Source organism: Accipiter gentilis, chromosome W (genome assembly GCF_929443795.1).
Source record: "Accipiter gentilis chromosome W, bAccGen1.1, whole genome shotgun sequence".
NCBI classification, from domain to species: domain Eukaryota; kingdom Metazoa; phylum Chordata; class Aves; order Accipitriformes; family Accipitridae; genus Astur; species Astur gentilis.
The window spans coordinates 31,728,430-31,738,207 of NC_064918.1; positions in this window are offsets into that span (position 1 = coordinate 31,728,430).

Consider the following 9,778-nt stretch of genomic DNA (forward strand, 5'->3'; position numbering starts at 1 on the left):
CCTCATATTCAGTTTGACTCTCACCGTCCTTTCGGCCCTCAATTTCATTACGGCCCGCACTTTCCGGCTCGGTGTTAGTCACCGCATTTTTTTCTCTTCGGGGGGGTCTGATGGAGTCACCCCTTCCGCTGCCACACCAGTAGGTGAGGAGGGCCCCTCATCGCCCGGTAAAGTAATTAATGGCGTAGGGGGAGGAGGTGAATAAGGGTATGATCTGATTTTGCTCATGAGGGGTTTTCTGCCCGCAACTGCTGATATTGCAGCATCGGCCGCAGCTGTTACTTGAGCAGAAACTTTTTCATTGATAACATTTTCTGATTTCTCATCTTTCTTTTGCTGATCTTTCGCATCACATTCTGCTTTCCATTCCTTCAGGGTCTCACATAATAGACGCCATATGATCGCCAACTTACAGAGCTCTTTCTGTCCTTTAGAGATCTCATCAAACATTTTCTAGCCCACTGCTTGCCATGCATCCACATTGAATGCAGTAACTGTTGTGGCTGTAAAGCCTTGCATCTTACACCGTATTAAAATCATTTTCAGGCTTTGTTCTGGGGTTTTAACCCCTTTTCTTTTTAACAGGGCTTTCCAGGTAGACAAAATCGTCTCCTTTTCTTTTGTTAATTGCTGCCCCATTCTAACAGTTTAGTCCCCAGTGGCTCACCTTATTAGGTGTCTAGGCTCAGGTCCGGACCAGGCAGATTCCACTGCTTTCACTTCACCGGGCTCCGTCTCCGCAGGTTTTCTCGCTGCCGGTATACTCTTTTGCAGCTCTCGTCACCGCTGGTATACTTCTCGCTAGTGCTGGATTTATCGCCGTTAGATGATCTGTTCGCTCAGGCGCATCGGGGTCACCATTTGTCGCGGTAGAGACGGACACGACAAGTAATAGATCATGCAAAATGGCTACTTTATTGTTCTAACACACCTTTTTATCCCCTTCTTCAGAGTATTTGTTAGTATATGATTGGCTTAGTTAGTAACTAACAATTCATGATTGGTGAGTTTGTCAGGATGGTTCTTCTTATCACTATCTTGTTTTCGTACTGGTCTTCTCGGATCTTTCCAGACTTCTCAAGGATATACTACAGGCTGCTCAAGGTCGCGCTGTTCTCGAACTGTCAGGAATTCCGTAGACTCGTTGCATCCCCCGACACAATGTGATCAAGTGAAGCCCATTTACTACAACCTTTAGCACAGTTATATACCTTATGCACTTGTGCATGCGCCTTATATAATACTCTAATTGGTACAATACCCCGTTTCACACAACCCTATATTATCTTCTATTGGCTGTGCAAGCTTCTTCACGAGGTGTCCAGCAGTTACTTATCTCATTCTTCGGCATCCAGGAGTTGCTTGTCAGGATCTTCTTATCTTCTTTTTTCCCAGCGTACAAGGACACAGCGTCCTTGTCCGCTTCAGCACTTTGTAAACTTATGCTTCATTCCCAGCTAAAGGCTGAATTGCTCAAATGCCCTCGCTCAGCCAAGAAATCCTCAACAAATCCCCTTTTTTGTTTTTGAGCAATCCAGGCTTGCTTAATAACTTGGGATGCCATTTTTTCTTAACAAGCTAAACAAGGTAAAATTATTACAATAGCTAAAATCACAATAACTACAATGCCCATAATTCGTTAAGCCAACCTGTTACGCCTAGTGACCCAGACCATGAGGACTATGAGGAAGATGAACCATCCATACATTCTTGTGCCATCTTGCTCCACGAACTCAGCTCAGCAATCGGTAGGTGCCAGCTTTCCGTGGGTGTCCCCACAGAGGCAACGATGGCCTTTACCGTACAGCAGCCCGATGTTCTTCGGAAAATCCCGGTATTTATACATTTGCAGAGGAACGGGTTTTAGCACACGTGGCCAGCGGGTGCCAAAAGTCTGCCTCGGTTGCAACCTATGACGCATGTGCTCGCTGGCCAGGCACGCTGCACGAGTCATAGCCATCTTGTCTATTGGTTCATGGGCTTTATGATGCGGTTGCATTGTACAGAGAATCTTGACCTGTTATGTTAGCCAAGGTGATCTATACATTAGTTTTTGGCTGAGGTGGTATTCATATTGCCACACCATCTATGATGCTCCAGATGATGATGGTCGTACAAATCGAACAGGAGTCCATCGTGGGCCTGTATCTGTGGAAACACAATCATAACCTCGTTCCCAGGTTATTAATGGAAATAGACCTTACCCCTAATTTTGGCTTTAGCTAACGTTTACGTTTACCCCACACTGTCTTCCCATAATCACACTATGTTTAATCAAATTATGCTTAACACACTTTTTACCTAATGCAAGTTCTATATACAATAAGGCACGCTGTTCTAAGTCTTCTACAAGTGATAAATCCTTATAATGCCTTAACCAAAGACCTCTCTGAAGGACTCAGTGTCCGCTAGTCCTCTAAAGTGTAATACTCTGTTAGTCAGAATCTGTCGGATCAGTGGCTCCAGCACCCGCCGGTGCCATGCCAGTTGCCGTTGGGACGATTCTGGGTCCAGCATCAGTGCAAAGCCATGGCTTGACCCACTTAGTTGGGATCCAGCGAATGCCTCGATCTGTAAGCAAACACATATACCCTCTCCCAGTAAGCTTTACATCTGCAGGACTCTGGGTCTTTATACATTACCATGATTCCTGTACTTTGTTGCATCCTTTCTGCCTGTAAAAGAGCATGATGCACTACCATTGGTGGGTCTTTGTGATCACCTGTCAATCTAAGATAATTTAGCACAAATAAGGCTTTGGCCAATCGCTCCTCTGGGAGTAACCCCTGGGTTCCCCCCTTTTGTCTTTGCAGCATGTTCTTTAGGGTTTGGTTGGCTCGTTCAACAATAGCCTGTCCTGTGGGAAGATGTGGAATACCCGTACCATAGTGAATTCCCCACAAATTACAAAATCGAGCAAATCGTGTAGAACCATAGGCTGGGCCGTTGTCCATCTTAATTTCTTTAGGCACACCCAGCACTGCAAAAGAAGCATGAAGATGTCATTCAATATGTAAGGCCTTTTCTCCAGTTCGTGCCGTGGCCCACATGGCAGCAGGATAGGTATCAATACACACATGCACAGAACGCTTTGCACCAAACCACGTGACATGGGTGACATCCATTTGCCACAACTGCAATGGCAAGAGACCTCGTGGGTTAACCCCACAGCCCAAAGCCCAGCCCCTCTTTTTGACAATCGGGGCATGCTTTAACGATACCTTGGGCATCAGTGAGTGGTAAGTCAAATTGCTTTGCTAACATCCTAGCGGGTAGGTGCAAGAATGCATGTGATTGCCGTGCTTGTTGAAAATGATTCCCTGGAGGAGGCTCCCATACCGCTGCAACCAATTGGTCAGCTCTTTCATTTCCCTCTGACAAACCTGGTAGCTTTTGATGACTTCTAATATGTGTTATAAAATACTCTACACAGCGAGAGTTCAAGCCGCATAGTAATGACAAAAACAACATTCCCAATCTTTTGTTTGTGACCTCCTTTACCATTGCTCTTTGCATCCTTTGTACCACCCCAACTACATAAAGAGAATCGGATACGATATTCAGCGGCTCCTTAGCCCAATGCTGCAGTGCCCAAATCACAGCTTTTAATTCTAGCATCTGTAAAGAATCCCCAGGCTCTCCCTTTTCAACATGCTCACACCACTGATCGTTAGCATCTTTCCATGTACACGTGGCTGTACCTGTCTTTTTCCCAGCATCAGTAAACACTGTTACCCCATGTACAGGTGTTTCTGACCTCCATGGTTTTTGCTCAAAGGTTTGCTGTTCCAATAGTGACCACAACTTATGCTTTGGATATTGATTACTTACTGTACCTCCAAACCCCACTAATGCCACTTGTAGTGCTACAGAATGCCGAATTCCCCATTCCAAATACCGTTTTACCAGAGGTATCAGCAATATTTCTGGTTCCATCCCTGCAATCTCTACAATCCTCATTCTTCCCCTAATGATCAGTTGTGCAAATTATTCCAATCGGGTTACAATAGATTTGTCCGGTCACATGGCCAAGAAGACCCATTCCAGAATTCTCAAGGGAACTGAGCACTTTGTGTTCCACTGACAAATTACCGCATAAGGGTGTTGTTTCTGAGAGTCCCCTGTATTAATGATCATCAACATGATCGGTAAATCCTCATTGCATCTGGATGCAAAGCTAGATGCAATTTTCTTTGATATATGTTCTAAGGCTTTTTGCTGTTCTACTGTCATTTCCCGTTTCTCATTTGCACATGTGCTCGTACCCAAGAGTTCTACCAGAGGGGCCATATCGTCATTAGTGATACCGCAAACATTCCGCACCCACTGGATATCTCCCACAAGCTTCTGGACATCATGCACCGTTAAAATTTCTGATGTTATTTGAACCTTTTGAGGTTTAACATTGCTTGCATCTATGTGCCACCCCAAATACTTCCAAGGTGCTGCTTTTTGCACCTTTTCAGGAGTGATTATTACTCCGCGATGGCTTAAGGTGTCCTGCAATTGAGTTAAAATTTCATCCTGTGGCAAGTTCCTTCCCGCTATCAAAATGTCATCCATATAATGATAAATTATTAACTGAGGAAACTGCTTTCTTACAGGCTCTAATGCCCAGGCCACATACACCTGACACATCGTGGGGGAATTGCGCATTCCTTGCGGTAACACGACCCAATGGTATCTCTTATAGGGCTCTGCCTTGTTAATCGATGGTACCGAAAAGGCAAACCGTTCAGCGTCATCTGGGTGCAAGGGAATGGTCAAAAAACCCCAATCCTTTAGATCTATAATTAACAAATCCCATTCTTCTGGAAGCATAACTGGAGACGGCAAACCTGGCTGCAGGGCTCCCATACTGTGCATCACCGCATTCACAGCTCTAACGTCATGTAACAGTCTCCATTTCCCACTTTTCTTGGGAATGGTAAATATTGGTGTATTCCATGGACTAGTAGAAGGAACAACATGTCCCGCTCTCAATTGGTCCTCAACTAACTCTTGTATTTTTAGCAGCCTTTCAGAATTTAGCGGCTACTGATCAATCCAAACAGGCTCATCTGTTTTCCAGCTAATTTTCAGGATTGGCTGCCCCTCAGTGACCGCTCCTAAAAAGGATGGGTCACTAATGATGCCTTCATTTGGCTCAATAAATCACGGCCTATGAGGCCAAACAATTCCTTTGGGGTAGTCATGACATACGGACGCGTTGTAACATGTTCACCGTCGGGGAACACAAATGGGTAATGGGTAGCTGACTTACTAAGGTGGCTTGTGTGCCCCCTATCCCTGCAATACCAAAATTTGGATTGATCGATGGCCATGATGGAGGCCAAATGCATCGTGAAATAATCGTAACATCAGCTCCTGTATCGATTGTCATCGGTTTCTTGACGATAACTCCGTCAGGCCCTTCCAATTGCACTACCTTTTCTGGTTTACCTCTTGTTATGTCCATGGCAAAGTATACCTGCGGGTTCCCTGTGGAGCCGAATCCACCATCTCCACATTGTACTTCAGCTGGGTTCGGAACACACGACCTGAATGGAACTAATTGTGCTATTCTGGTACCTTTAGGAATAGAAACAGGAGGGATTAAAACATGAATCATAATTTTCACAGTCCCACAATAATCTGCATCAATAAGCCCTGGGACTACCAGAATTCCTTTTAGAGCTGTTGAAGATCACCCCATTAAAATGCACTAAGCCCAAACCCCAATGGTCCCTTTATGTTGCTAGTGGACTCCTGCATCCGCCAACGTAATGTCTACTGCGGTTTCCACGTCCACTCCGGAGCTTCCTGCAGTGGCGGATCTGGTAGTCGCGAGGCTGCCTGAGGGCTGGCAGCCCAAACCCCTTTCATTTGTGTCATCGCTCGAGGGGCCTTCACGCTCGGTGTAAAGTTTCCCTTCTTCCTGCATTCTTGGGTGGTATGGTTATCTTTCTTACAACTGTTGCACCGTCTTTTTGTTAGCAGAAACTCTACATTGGCTCTTGATGTGTCCAAGTTTACCACAGTTAAAACACTTGACCAAGGGTTTCTTACTGGCTTTATCAATAAGCGGATTCTGTACTGACTCACAGCAGTCCTTAATTTCTCAAGGACTTTCCACTGAAACGCCTCCCATCTTTTTGTCCATTATTTTGTATAACAACTGGAACTGCTTGGAGCATAGCCCCTTCCACAATGGCATTTTTTATTACTCCCCTCCAATGCCTCTCCCTCTTGTCTGCAGCGGCAATTGCAGGCGACTCCGCGTCTATCGCGGGCGCGGATGGCTTCGGCTTCGAGAGGCGGGATGGATTAAAGGGCGGGGGCGCGGACAGTGCTGCCCGGGGGCCGCCGGCGGCCGCTCCATGGCCGGCTGACACACGCTGCGGCGGGCGGACGGAGGGGAGGGCGGGCGGACGGAGGGGAGGGCGGGCGGACGGAGGGGAGGGCGGGCGGGCGGTTGGGGGGCGGGGCGGGCGGGAGGGGGAAGGGAGGGAGGGCGGGCAGGCAGGCAGGGGGGGAAGGGATATCTTCGGCGCCAGCGACCTGGCTGGGTATAGGCAAAGGCTGTGTCTGTGCAGGCGTCTTAGCATTAGCAGAAATGGATGTTCGGGGGGGTAGAGATAGCTGTGTAGAGAATGTCCCCCTAACTGCAGCGGGGTAGGCTGACGCGGCAGCCGTGGAGGCAGCAGACGGGGTCACCGCCGCGCAGACAGCGGCGGCTTCCTGCCGTTCCGCCCTCATTGCCTGCAGCACGTCTCGAATTACCTTCCAGTGCGCTGCGTATTTGTTTGCCTCCTTAGTGTAATCGACAGGGAACCAAATTGTTCCCTGACATTGTTTAATTCGTGTTGAATTAAAAGAAGACAAAAAGACTTACATACCAATCGGGAAGGGGGAAGAGACATATTGAGATTTAGCAGATGCCTTGTGTAAATAACAAGGCTTGCTTAAATGTTGTGTGAAGGTCATGGGAAAAGGGCAACGGCTATAACTTACTAAATAAGGAGGGAAAAAAGACAACAACTATAACTTACTCGATAAGGAGGAAAAAAACCAACGGCTATAATTTACCAGATAAGGGAATTAACTCTGCCAAGACTGCACTTCTCCACATCAAAAGACATTCTACATCAAAAAAACACTCACCCTTGAGAAGATTGACCGAATCTGCCTAGTAACAAACCTGCACGAGTGAAGAAAGAGGAAGCAGGACAAGGCGGAGACTTACAAAAAAGGGGTGTATGAACTGTATAAAAGGAATGTAACTATAACATAAAGTTGCGAGCCGTTGGTGGAGCACGGACTCCCCGGCCGCCCAGCGCTGCTTGCTTGCTATTCTCAATAAATACATGAGTTTCATATAGAATTGGCTCTGTCGATTTATAACATTTGCCTTATCCCCCCCGCTTCTAATAGCGTCCCACAGCACCTTGCCTATATTATCCAAGGTCGCTACTTCAAATGCGACTCAGAATAAGTTCTCTCTTACAAGCCCATAAAACCCCTTTAACACAGAATTATCGCATTTCAGTCCTCTCAGAGAGAAAATAACGAAGGAGCTTTAGGACCGCTTCCTGCTCTTTGTCCAACCCCATCTCCTTCTCTGACTGCTCACCTGATCAGGGTGAGATTCAAGCTTCTATTCACTTGCGCGCGCCTCCAGCTCAGCTAAAGCTCATGTCGTTCTTCCCAGCTTAGCTGAAGCTCATGCCATACTGCTGGGGCAGCAGGAACACTCTTGGCCGGCTTCTCCGCTCCCTCATCGGTTCAGCTGCACTAGAAATTCTCGTAGAGACGATAAAGCGCTGATCTGAGGGTCCCTGTTTGGGTGCCAAATGTTGCGGAGGATCCACAGGGGACATCACACACAGACCAATGTGATGAAGTGAAGCCCATTTACTACAACTTTTAGCACAGTTATATACCTTATGCGCTTGTGCACGCGCCTTATACAATACTCTAATTGGTACAATACTGTCGTGGTTTCAGCCCAGCCGGTAACAAAGGACCACGCAGCCGCTCGCTCACTCCTCCGCCCCCCTCCGGTGGGATGGGGAGGAGACGGAGGAGAGAAAAGAAAAAGAAACTGGAACCTCGAGGGCTGAGATAAAGGCAGTTTACTGGGACAAACACAAAGAAATTACAACAACAACAACGGCACTAATGGAAAAAAGTATACAAAAAGAGTGATGCACAGTGCAACTGCTCACCACCTGGGACCTAACGCTCCGCCACTTCCCCCACCGAAAACAGAAAGCACACTCCACCCCGCCCCTCCACACCCCCCCCCCCCACACACACACCCCCCCGCTCCCCATTTATATACTGAGCATGATGTCACATGGTATGGAATAGCTCCTTGGCTAGTTCAGGTCAGCTGCCCCGGCTATGCCCCCACCTCCCAGGTTCCTGTAAAAATTAACTCTATCCCAGTTGAACCCAGGACAAATACCCCATTTCACGCGACCCTATCTTATCCTCTATTGGCTGTGCAAGCTTCTTCACGAGGTGTCCAGTGTAATGAACAAGTTAACTTTGTTCATGAAATCGGGAAGGGAGAAGAGACATATTGAGAGTTAGCAGATGCCTTGTGTAAATAACAAAACTTGCTTAATTGGTGCGTAAAGGTCACGGGAAGAGGGCAACGGCTATAACTTACTAGCTAAGGAGGGAAAAGAACAACAACTATAATTTACCAGATAATGGGATGGACTCCACCAAGACTGCACTTTTCTACATCAAAGGACATTCTATATCAAAAGACACTCGTCCTTGAGAAGATAGACCGAATCTGCCTAGTGACAGACCTGCACGAATGAAGAAAGAAGAAGCAGGACAAGGCGGAGACTTGCAAGAAAGAGATACATGGAACACCAGGTGCCCACCAAAGCCATTCTATCACTCCCCCATCCTCAGCTGGATAGGGGAGAGAAAATATAACAAAAGGCTCGCGGGTCGAGATAACGACAGGAGAGATCATTCACTATTACCGTCACGGGCAAAACAGACTCAATTTGCAAAATTAACTCAATTTATTACAAATCAACCAGAGCAAGGTAATGAGAAATAAAATGAAATCTCAGAACACCTTCCCACCACCCCTCCCTTCTTCCCGGGCACAACTACACTCCCGGATTTCACCACCAAGCCCCCCCAGCGGCACAGGGGGACAGGGATGGGGTTTTATGGTCATCACACGTTATTTTCTGCCGCTTCACCTCCTCAGGACGAGGGCTGATCACACTCTTCCCCTGCTCCAGCGTGGGGTCCCACCCACGGGAGACAGTCCTCCACGAACTCCTCCAACGTGGGCCATTCCCACGGGCTGCAGTTCTTCACGAACTGCTCCAGCATGGGTCCATTCCACGGTGTGCAGTCCTTCAGGAGCACACTGCTCCAGCGTGGGTCCCCCACGGGGTCACAAGTCCTGCCAGAAAACCTGCTCCGTGGGCTCCTCTCTCCACAGATCCGCAGGTCCTGCCAGGAGCCTGCTCCAGCGCGGGTTTCCCACGGGGTCACAGCCTCCTTCGGGAACCCACCTGCTCCGGTGTGGAGTCCTCCACAGGCTGCAGGTGGAGATCTGCTCCACCGTGGACCTCCCTGGAATGCAGGGGGACAGCCTGCCTCACCAGGGTCTTCACCACGGGCTGCAGGGGAATCTTCGCTCCGGCGCCTGGAGCATCTCCTCCCCCTCCTTCTTCACTGACCTTGGTGTCCACAGGCTTGTTTCTCTTACATGTTCTCACTCCTCACTCCGGCGGCAGTTTCTCCCTGTCCCAAC